At 42.7% G+C, this 8,592-nt stretch overlaps 1 long non-coding RNA gene across 1 annotated transcript; it reads left to right on the top strand.

Moving 5' to 3' along the window:
* Window positions 1-7,890: 7,890 nt before the first annotated feature.
* Window positions 7,891-8,227, top strand: LOC125081658 (uncharacterized). The gene is made up of 2 exons (XR_007121769.1): window positions 7,891-7,959; window positions 8,059-8,227. It is a non-coding gene; the product is annotated as an uncharacterized LOC125081658 (long non-coding RNA).
* The last annotated feature ends 365 nt before the right edge of the window (window positions 8,228-8,592 follow it).

The following is an 8,592-nucleotide window of genomic DNA, read 5'->3' as shown; positions in this document are numbered from 1 at the left end:
ATGCTCTCTCTTACTTGCTCTATCTCTCAAATAAATAAATAAAATATTTTTAAAAAGTGATAAACATAACAGAAAATTTACTGTTTCAATCACTCTTTAATGTGCAATTCAGAGATAATGGGTACACTCCCAATGATGTGTACCCATTACAACTAGCCATTTCTAGTTCTTCATCGTCCCAAGCAGTAACCGTGTACCTGAAAGGGGGATGTTTAACCTGGATCTGGGCAAGAAGCAAGGGCTCCAGAAGCCCATGCCTATACAGGAAGCAGCAGAGAGCAGAGGGCAGCATTGATGGGGTCTCTTGGCAGATGTGGCCTGTCCCAGGTGGGAGCATTCTTTGGGTTGTGCTTCCTACCTCAGATTGACCATGTGGATGCACTGTGCCTGCCATGGCATGGGCATCAATGTGCCCACTGCAGGATGTCTTGTAATTCTAGCTTTGTGTCCCGAAATGTGTCAGGAAACATCAGTGAGAACATAAGGATCTCATTTGGGGCATCTGATATAGGAGTCATGCATATCACTATCTGAATCCCCTCCAAAATCCATGCCAGCTCTTCTCCAGAGACCTCAAAAAGTCCCTGTTATCAGCCTAGGCCCTCCCTGATGGTCAAGGGGAAAATGTATTTGTTTGTTTGTTCATTCGTTTGTTTTTTTTTTTTAATGTATTTTTTTCTTTTTTTTTAATTTATTTTTATTTCTTTTCAGCGTGACAGTATTCATTGTTTTTGCACCACACCTAGTGCTCCATGCAATCCGTGCCCTCTCTAATACCTGCTACCTGGTTCCCCCAACCTCCCACCCCTTCAAAACCCTCAGATTGTTTTTCAGAGTCCATAGTCTCTCATGGGTCACCTCCCCTTCCAAATCGCCTCAACTCCCTTCTCCTCTCCATCTCCCCTTGTCCTCCATGCTATTTGTTATGCTCCACAAATGAGTGAAACCATATGATAATTGACTCTCTCTGCTTGACTTATTTCACTCAGCATAATCTCTTCCAGTCCCGTCCATGTTGCTACAAAAGTTGGGTATTCATCCTTTCTGATGGAGGCATAATACTCCATAGTGTGGAAAGAACCAAGATGCCCTTCAATGGACGAATGGATAAGGAAGATGTTCGTTGGTTTGTTGTTGTTGTTGTTGTTGTTTTGTTTTGTTTTGCTTGTTTTTAATTCTGTGGAATTGATCTGTGTGTCTCTAGGCCAATATGATAATCTTTTCAATACTATAGGGTTATAATATAATTTGAAAGCAGGAAGTATGGTGTCTCCAGGTATGTTCTTTCTCAAGATGTTTGGGCGGTTTGAGATCTTTTCTGGTTCTATATGAAATTCAACATTTTTTTTCTATTTCTGAGAATAATGTCACTGGAATTCTCATAGGAAATGCATTGAATGTATAGATTTATCTGGGTAACAGGAACATGTTAATCTTATTTTTGTTGTGGAGAGCACTGGATTTAAGAATTACTTGGAGATATTGTGTGAGGTATAAAGATGTTTCTAAGATGATACTCATGTCTGTGGTTCAGAATTTGAGTTGATGATGATGGTCTTAATGAAGCTTGAGATACCTATTTTGGATGTAAGCTAAAGAGGGTGGATATTTGTATTTTTTCATTTGCTGATTTATTTGCTTTAATTCAAAAGTATTTACTGAACACCAGCTAAGTATCAGCAAGCTCCAAATACTTAGTGCTGCAAGCAGAAAAATAAATTTGTGAAGATCATGGGCACATGTTCAGTTTTTTATCTGACTCACTATGAAAGGCAGTGATCAGATATTTTATATGAAATTCAGAAGGAACCATTAGAATTTGTATGAATAAGACATACAGTACTTTTAAAAATATTTTATTTATTTATTTATTTGACTGATAGAGGGAGAGAGTTCACAAGGAGACAGAGAGGCAGGCAGAGAGAGAGGAGGAAGCAGGCTCCTCACTGAGCAGAGAGCCTGTTCAATCCCAGGACCCTGATATCATGACCTGAGCCAAAGGCAGAGGTTTAAACCCCTGAACTGCCCAGGGGCCCCAAGACATACAGTTTTATGTTAAGTGAGAGATGCTGGATAGAGATAAACACACACACACACACACACACACACACACACTGCCCTTATCAGAGCAGAATGGCTTAGATAACATCACTGGAGAAAGTAATTGTGTTAATATTTATAGCATGAATACGACCATGTCTAGTACATTGATAGACTAGAAATGGATCATTTATATGAGTCATAAAATGAGTCATTAAAATATATCTCTGATTGAGAACAGAGGGCTTAGGAATTTCTGGATCAAGAGACTGAATCTAGGAATTTCTGGATCATGAGAGAGTGATGTCCTTGAGACTCTCAGCCCATGTCCCCCAAATTACAGTGCCACCAGGATGAACCTAGTGCCTGGTGCAGGAGACCCATTCACACATGGTGTCTCCTCGCATGTCTGGGGGTTCCTGGCTACATTCTTGGAGGGCTGCATTGTTGACCATTTCCTACGTGTGCTCTCAGAGAGGAGACACAGAAGAACCACATTTAGCTTCTTTATAATTCTGGTCTCTCCTTGAATTCCCTGCACACTGTTATTAATGAACTCTGAGCCATCAAGGACAGAGCAGAAGGTTATAGGGGTTCATCAGCTAGGTTGGAATTGTCCTGATATGAGACAGAGGTTGGCTCTCTCCTCCAGTAGCCACCCCCCCACAAAGAGGCTGTAAAGGGACTTGCATGTCCTCTACACATCTCACTGTGTGTAGGATGTATCCTTCCTGAGGGGCCACTCAACTCTGGCCCCCAAAACACAACTATCTATGTAGCAGGAGAAGCAGAGGGTGATTAATGCTGAGGAGGGCATGTCTCTGAAACAAAGACTTGGGTGTGGCACCTGCAGCACAGGGAGGGTCCCCCTGGAATGAGAACCCCAAGCCCATATGTGGGGATGGGAGGTGAGTCAAGCAGGCTGAAGTCCACAGTGTCCCTCTCTCTACTCAGCTCCAGGATGTCCCTCCAAGTCAGTGGTGAGTCTGGACTCTGAGGCAGCAGGGGGTGCTATGGGCTTGTCCCTGTGGGTTTGGGAGGTGGGGTGAGGGATCACCTGGGCACCCAGGCCTGGAATCTTGTCTTGTTCCCTCTGCTCTGTGCTCACTGGGGCCCAAGAGAGGTTCCCCAACCCTTCCCCACACTTAACTGTCCCCAAATTCATGCCAAGGGACCCCAAGGGAGGAAATGATTTACATGAATTTTTCCTCTCTGCTTTTCCAGAAGGGGAGAGGATAAAAAAGGCTTTCTGCAATGCTCACTTGTGAGCTCAGAATCAAAGCCTGGGTATATCCACCATGGCCAGGACCCTTCTATTCATCACCCTCCTCACTCTCTGCTCAGGTGACTGGGTTCTGGGATGTAGGGGGAGTGATTAGGGTAGCCCCAGGCTATTTCTTGTCTCTTTTTGAGAACCTCTTTTGGACAATCACCAGACACTCACCTGTATGGGTCTGTTGCAGGGTTCTGGGCAACTGCTACAGGGTTCTGGGCACAGTCTGCACTGACATAGGAAGCCTCCATATCAGGGTCTGTGGGACAGAAGGTCACCACTACCTGCACTGGAAACAGCAACAATGTTGGGGCATGTTTTGTGAGCTGGTACCAACAGATTTTTCATGGTGCCCCAAAGCTCTGATGCTTGAAACCACTAGTCCTCAGGATTCCCAGCTTGGTTCTCTGGCTCCAGCTCTGGGAACAAGGCCTCTCTGACAATCTCTGGCCTGTAACTTGAGGCCAAGGTTGATTATTACTTCTCAACATGGGACCACAGCATCAACAAGGACACAGAGCTGCAGGGCCATGGAGAAGTGACACAGAAAGCTGCCCCTACTCCCCATGGTAACCCCCATGAGTCTATGTGACAAACAGGGAGACTGTGGAGACCCTGGAGGGCTGAGTGCATGATTGTCTGACCACAGAACAACTGTAGGGAGAGGGACAGTAGCTTCTTCTTTTGCTATTTTTTCTCCTAAAACCAAAACAAATATATTATAATTTGCATGCCATAAAGTTCAGTGCTCTAAAGTGTACAATTCAGTGGTCTGTAGTATACATAATAGTTGAGCAACTACCATCAAGATTAAATTTATATTCCCACCACCTGCAGAGAATCCCATGAACCAGCAGCAGTCATGCCAGTGTCTCCCTGCACTCAGCACTGCGTGGCCCGCAATTCCCTCCTGTTTGCAGTGAGTTCCCTATTGTGCACATTTCACAGGGACTGAACCCTGGAAAATGTGCCCTTGTATGTGCTCAGTTCATTGTCATGAGGGGCGTGTGTATTGTTGTGGGGCATCACCACCATCTGGAAATATGCAGACTGCTTCATGTATGTACATGTCACCTTGTATGGAGGCCATGGTAATCTATCTGTATGGCCCTAACTTTAATGCATGGGATGTTGAAATGTTCATGATTTACATTTCTATAGCGGTCTATAAAATAATTATGGATTTCAATGTTTTTTTTATTTTTATTTTCCAATATCAAATATCCCTTATCAATTTTTTAAGGTTTGTTCAAAGTAAATAATTCAGTCAGTGATTCTTTTATTCGGTTATGAAAAGTAATATGTTATTTAAATTTTTTCTAATTTTTCTCTCGTGCATTTTTTTCTTGACTAATGGTGGGAAGTGGGCTTTTTCTCCTTTCCCTTTTTCCTACTCCCCTGTGCCTGGCAGACACTAAATTTCCCCTTTCCCTTCTTTTCCCATTATAGTGGTGTTTTCAGGGCTCCCCACCATAGGTTTTCACCCACAGCACTGCATCTGAGACCTCCTGTCTCTTTCTTGGAGGACCATTCTGTGGTCAGGGCTCAGGTCTCCTCGCTGTCCTGTGTCTTCATACTCAGAGGACTTCCTCCTCTGATGTTGGTTCAGGACTGCTGCTAACTTCCACTTCTGCCTCCCACAGACTTTTTTGGAACTGGCTTTTCTTTCCAGTGAAGCTCACGACTTCTGGGGTTAGCATGGGAGTGAGGACACCAAGGTCTCTGGTCTTTTTGAGCATTTATGTATCCATTTGTTTTCATTTACAGGATGGAAAAAGTTGGCATATGAGCTATCTCATCAGTTAATATGTTCTGAGTCCTGTATAGCTTCCTGGCTTCCTAATTGTGAATGTGTTTTTAAGAGATATAATTTCTGTTCAGTGCAAGCATTTTGCATATGTATTTTTAAGTATTAACAATTATAAATACTTTTAGAGAGGGTATTTTCTTTTTTTAAAGATTTCTTATTGATTTATTTGACAGAGACAGAGATCACAAGCAGGTGGAGAGGCAGGCAGTGAGAGAGCAAGAAGCAGACTCCCCACTGAGCAGAGAACCTGACGCGGGACTCAATCCCAGGACCTCCAGATCATTCCCTGAGCTGAAGGCAGCAGCTTAACCCACTGAGTCACCCAGGCACCCATAGAAAGGATATTTTCTTCCCTAATATCATGGATAAAATTGGAGCCTCTCAAAGAGCATATATTGAAGTTGTAGCCCTTAGGGCCAAAGAATGTAACCTTATTTGATAATGGGTTGTCCCAGATGTAATTAGGAAAGATAAGACAATAGTGGGTTGGGGTGACCTCTTAATCTGTTTTGACGTGTGTGTGTGTGTGTGTGTGTGTGTGTGTGTGTGTGTGTGTGTAAAAAGACAGCCAGATGGAGACCAGGACAGCACCATGGGTACATAGAGGCAGAGACTCTGGTCCCAGAGCTGCAAACAGGGTGTGCCAAAAATTGGCCTTAAACCTCCAATGGTTAGACAGAGGCAAGAAGGATTCCTCTGCAGGTTTCAGAGAGGACACAGCCAAGCCCTGCAAACTGTGGGGCTGGGTGAGAACCACAGAAATATATTTCTACAGTTTGAAGCCAGTCTGTGGTACTTTCTTATGGCAGCTGTAGAAATATAATACACCTAAAAATCAAATATATAAATATAGGAAATGCTACTAATAAGTGGAGATATACAACTTAACAAGGAAATTACTTCTCAGTTATAAAATTGGAAAATATTAAGATGGAGTTTATCCTCTGTAATATGTGTGCTAAAATGGGAAATCTCATAAATGATGGTGAGAGTATAAATTGGTGCATCAATTTTAGAGCATAAATTTTAAATTTCTATCAAACATTAAATATATGAATGGTTTGCTTCAGGGTTATATTTTTACAATTCAATTATTTAAAAAAAATCTAACTGATACATGTAACAATGAATATACTGGCATATCTAGTTCAGAGATGTTACAAAATCAATAGAGACCAATATGGATATTTCTCCATGGAAACATGGTCAAATTGTGGTAAATTATCCTATGGAATGATTATAAAATATGAATTAAAATAAGATATATCTCTATGCTTGCAGAGAAATATCAGTGATTATATTTTACATATAAAGACAGTCATGGAACACTGGGACTATACAAAAAACAGGACTCTGTTATGTTATATATATATATATAATACTACATATAACACACACATATATAAATTTTCATATCTATTATATATAATATAAATATTATATATGCAAATATATGTATAAAATTACTAGAGCACATTCTTGAGACAGGTTTCACTTATCCACTCAGGGAGTAAGTGCCTGTGGAACAGAAGAGTGGGTTGTCAATGGGGGGTATCATATCAATTTTATAGACCATTTAGAGTTATATTCATATATATGAATATATGAAAAATAATAAAAGTTGACTAAAATGCCTTAAATACACCAGGGAACTAATACAAAATATTTTGTGTAAGGGTAATATTCAAGAATAAGTGAAAATCGACCAACATAATCAAGGACAAAAGATATATTGTATCTGACAGCATGATATTGCCACGGCAAAGACAGAGATAAAGGCAAGGTATATGCCATGAGAGCTCATGACCCTAACAGGAGACCCTGAGAACAACAACAATAACCAGTAAGTCAACTTGTAAGGGTAATCCAAGTAGAATTACTACCGAGGTTGTACCAATTGGCTTCTCTGGGGAACATTAGTCCTTGAGCTTGGTTCAATTGCATTTTGTCCCAGTAGTGAAACCAGGGACAAGACAGAAGCAAACTGAAATGTCACATAACCCAGAAAATTCTCCCAATATAAATATTTCAGTTATTTTTTTACCTGAGGGCATTGATTCTCTGGAAAAATGGATGGATCAACCCCCAATCCTACATAGCTGACCTACTCATTCTATAGCCATGGATGGTGACATTAGAAGGATACACCTGTAAAGGTCATAAAGTCCTTGCAGGAGTGCTGGAGAGTGTGCCATGTTCTGTGGGGGAATGGGTCTGAGGTCAGTAGTGGGCACAGGTGGGCTTCTCCCGAGAGCTCAGGGTCTGGGCCAGGAAGCCTAGGAAAATCTAATAATGACCTTTGCCAGCTAGGGCAAGCAGGATCCTCACTGTGACTTTCCTGCACCTGGGCCTCCAGGGTTCACAAGATCCTTCAGCTCAGATTCATGCATGCCTCATACATCATCCTCCACGGAATCAGAGTAAAATATCTAGACCTGATATTCATGGGAAGAGAGATGGACATGATGATCAGATAACAGAAACATATTTGAAATAGACCAAACCTTGGGACAGAAGTCACCAAGGTCACTGGGGATGTGATCTGGTGAAAGATGTCCCCCTGACAATGTCTCAGGTCCCCTGCAGGCATTGTTGTGTCTGAGTTCCCAGCATCTCCTCCTTTCAAGATTTCTGAGGGGACATGTGAGGACTCTGGGGCAGTGAGAAAGAGGAAGGTGACTTGCATGAAGCACCTTCTCCTCATAGCACGTCTTGAGATATGAAAAGGTCCAGAACACCTCACTCCAGCCTAAGAGTCTGTGAGGGTCACAGACTGCAGGAATCCCCACCATGGCCTGGACATTGTTTCTTCTTGGGTTCATTGCATATGGATCAGGTCAGGGGTAGGGAATCTGTCCATGGGAGACATTTAAAAGTAGGGTCTCAAGGGCTTCTTTTTTCCCCATAACAACAGCTTTCTCTCCTGTTGGTATAGGAGCAGATTCTCAGACTATGGTGATCCAGGAGCCATCACTGTCAGTGTATCCAGGAGGGACAGTCTCACTCACTTGTGGCCTCAGCTCTGGTTCAGTCTCTGCAGCTAACTCCCCTCACTGGTCCCAGCAGACCCCAGGCCAGGCTCACCACATGCTTATCTATAGCACCAGCAGCCTCCTCTTTGGGGTCCCTGATTGCTTCTCTGGATCCAGCTCTGGGAACAAAGATATCCTCACTATCACCATGGTAAAGGCTGAGGATGAGGCCAACTATCACTGTTTGCTGTCTGTGGGTGATTTAATTCTATGAGGAAGTGTAACTGGAACCCCCTGAAGGGCTCTGAGTGGCTCAGCCTTGGAGACAGGAGAGAAGTTGGTTGTGGTAATGGTCACCACCATCATGGGAAGGGAAGCTCCCTGGCATCATCTTTCTCTTCCTTGGTTCAAGGCCATGTGTCCCCCATCCTGGTTATCCCAGCGTGTGTCCATCTCTCCACTGTGACATTTTCAGACTGCGTTTCCTCTTTCATCTG

The sequence above is a fragment of the Lutra lutra genome, chromosome 12 (genome assembly GCF_902655055.1).
Source record: "Lutra lutra chromosome 12, mLutLut1.2, whole genome shotgun sequence".
Lineage (NCBI taxonomy): Eukaryota > Metazoa > Chordata > Mammalia > Carnivora > Mustelidae > Lutra > Lutra lutra.
The sequence above is the reverse complement of the archived record's forward strand: the minus strand, read 5'-3'. Positions and strand labels throughout refer to the sequence as shown.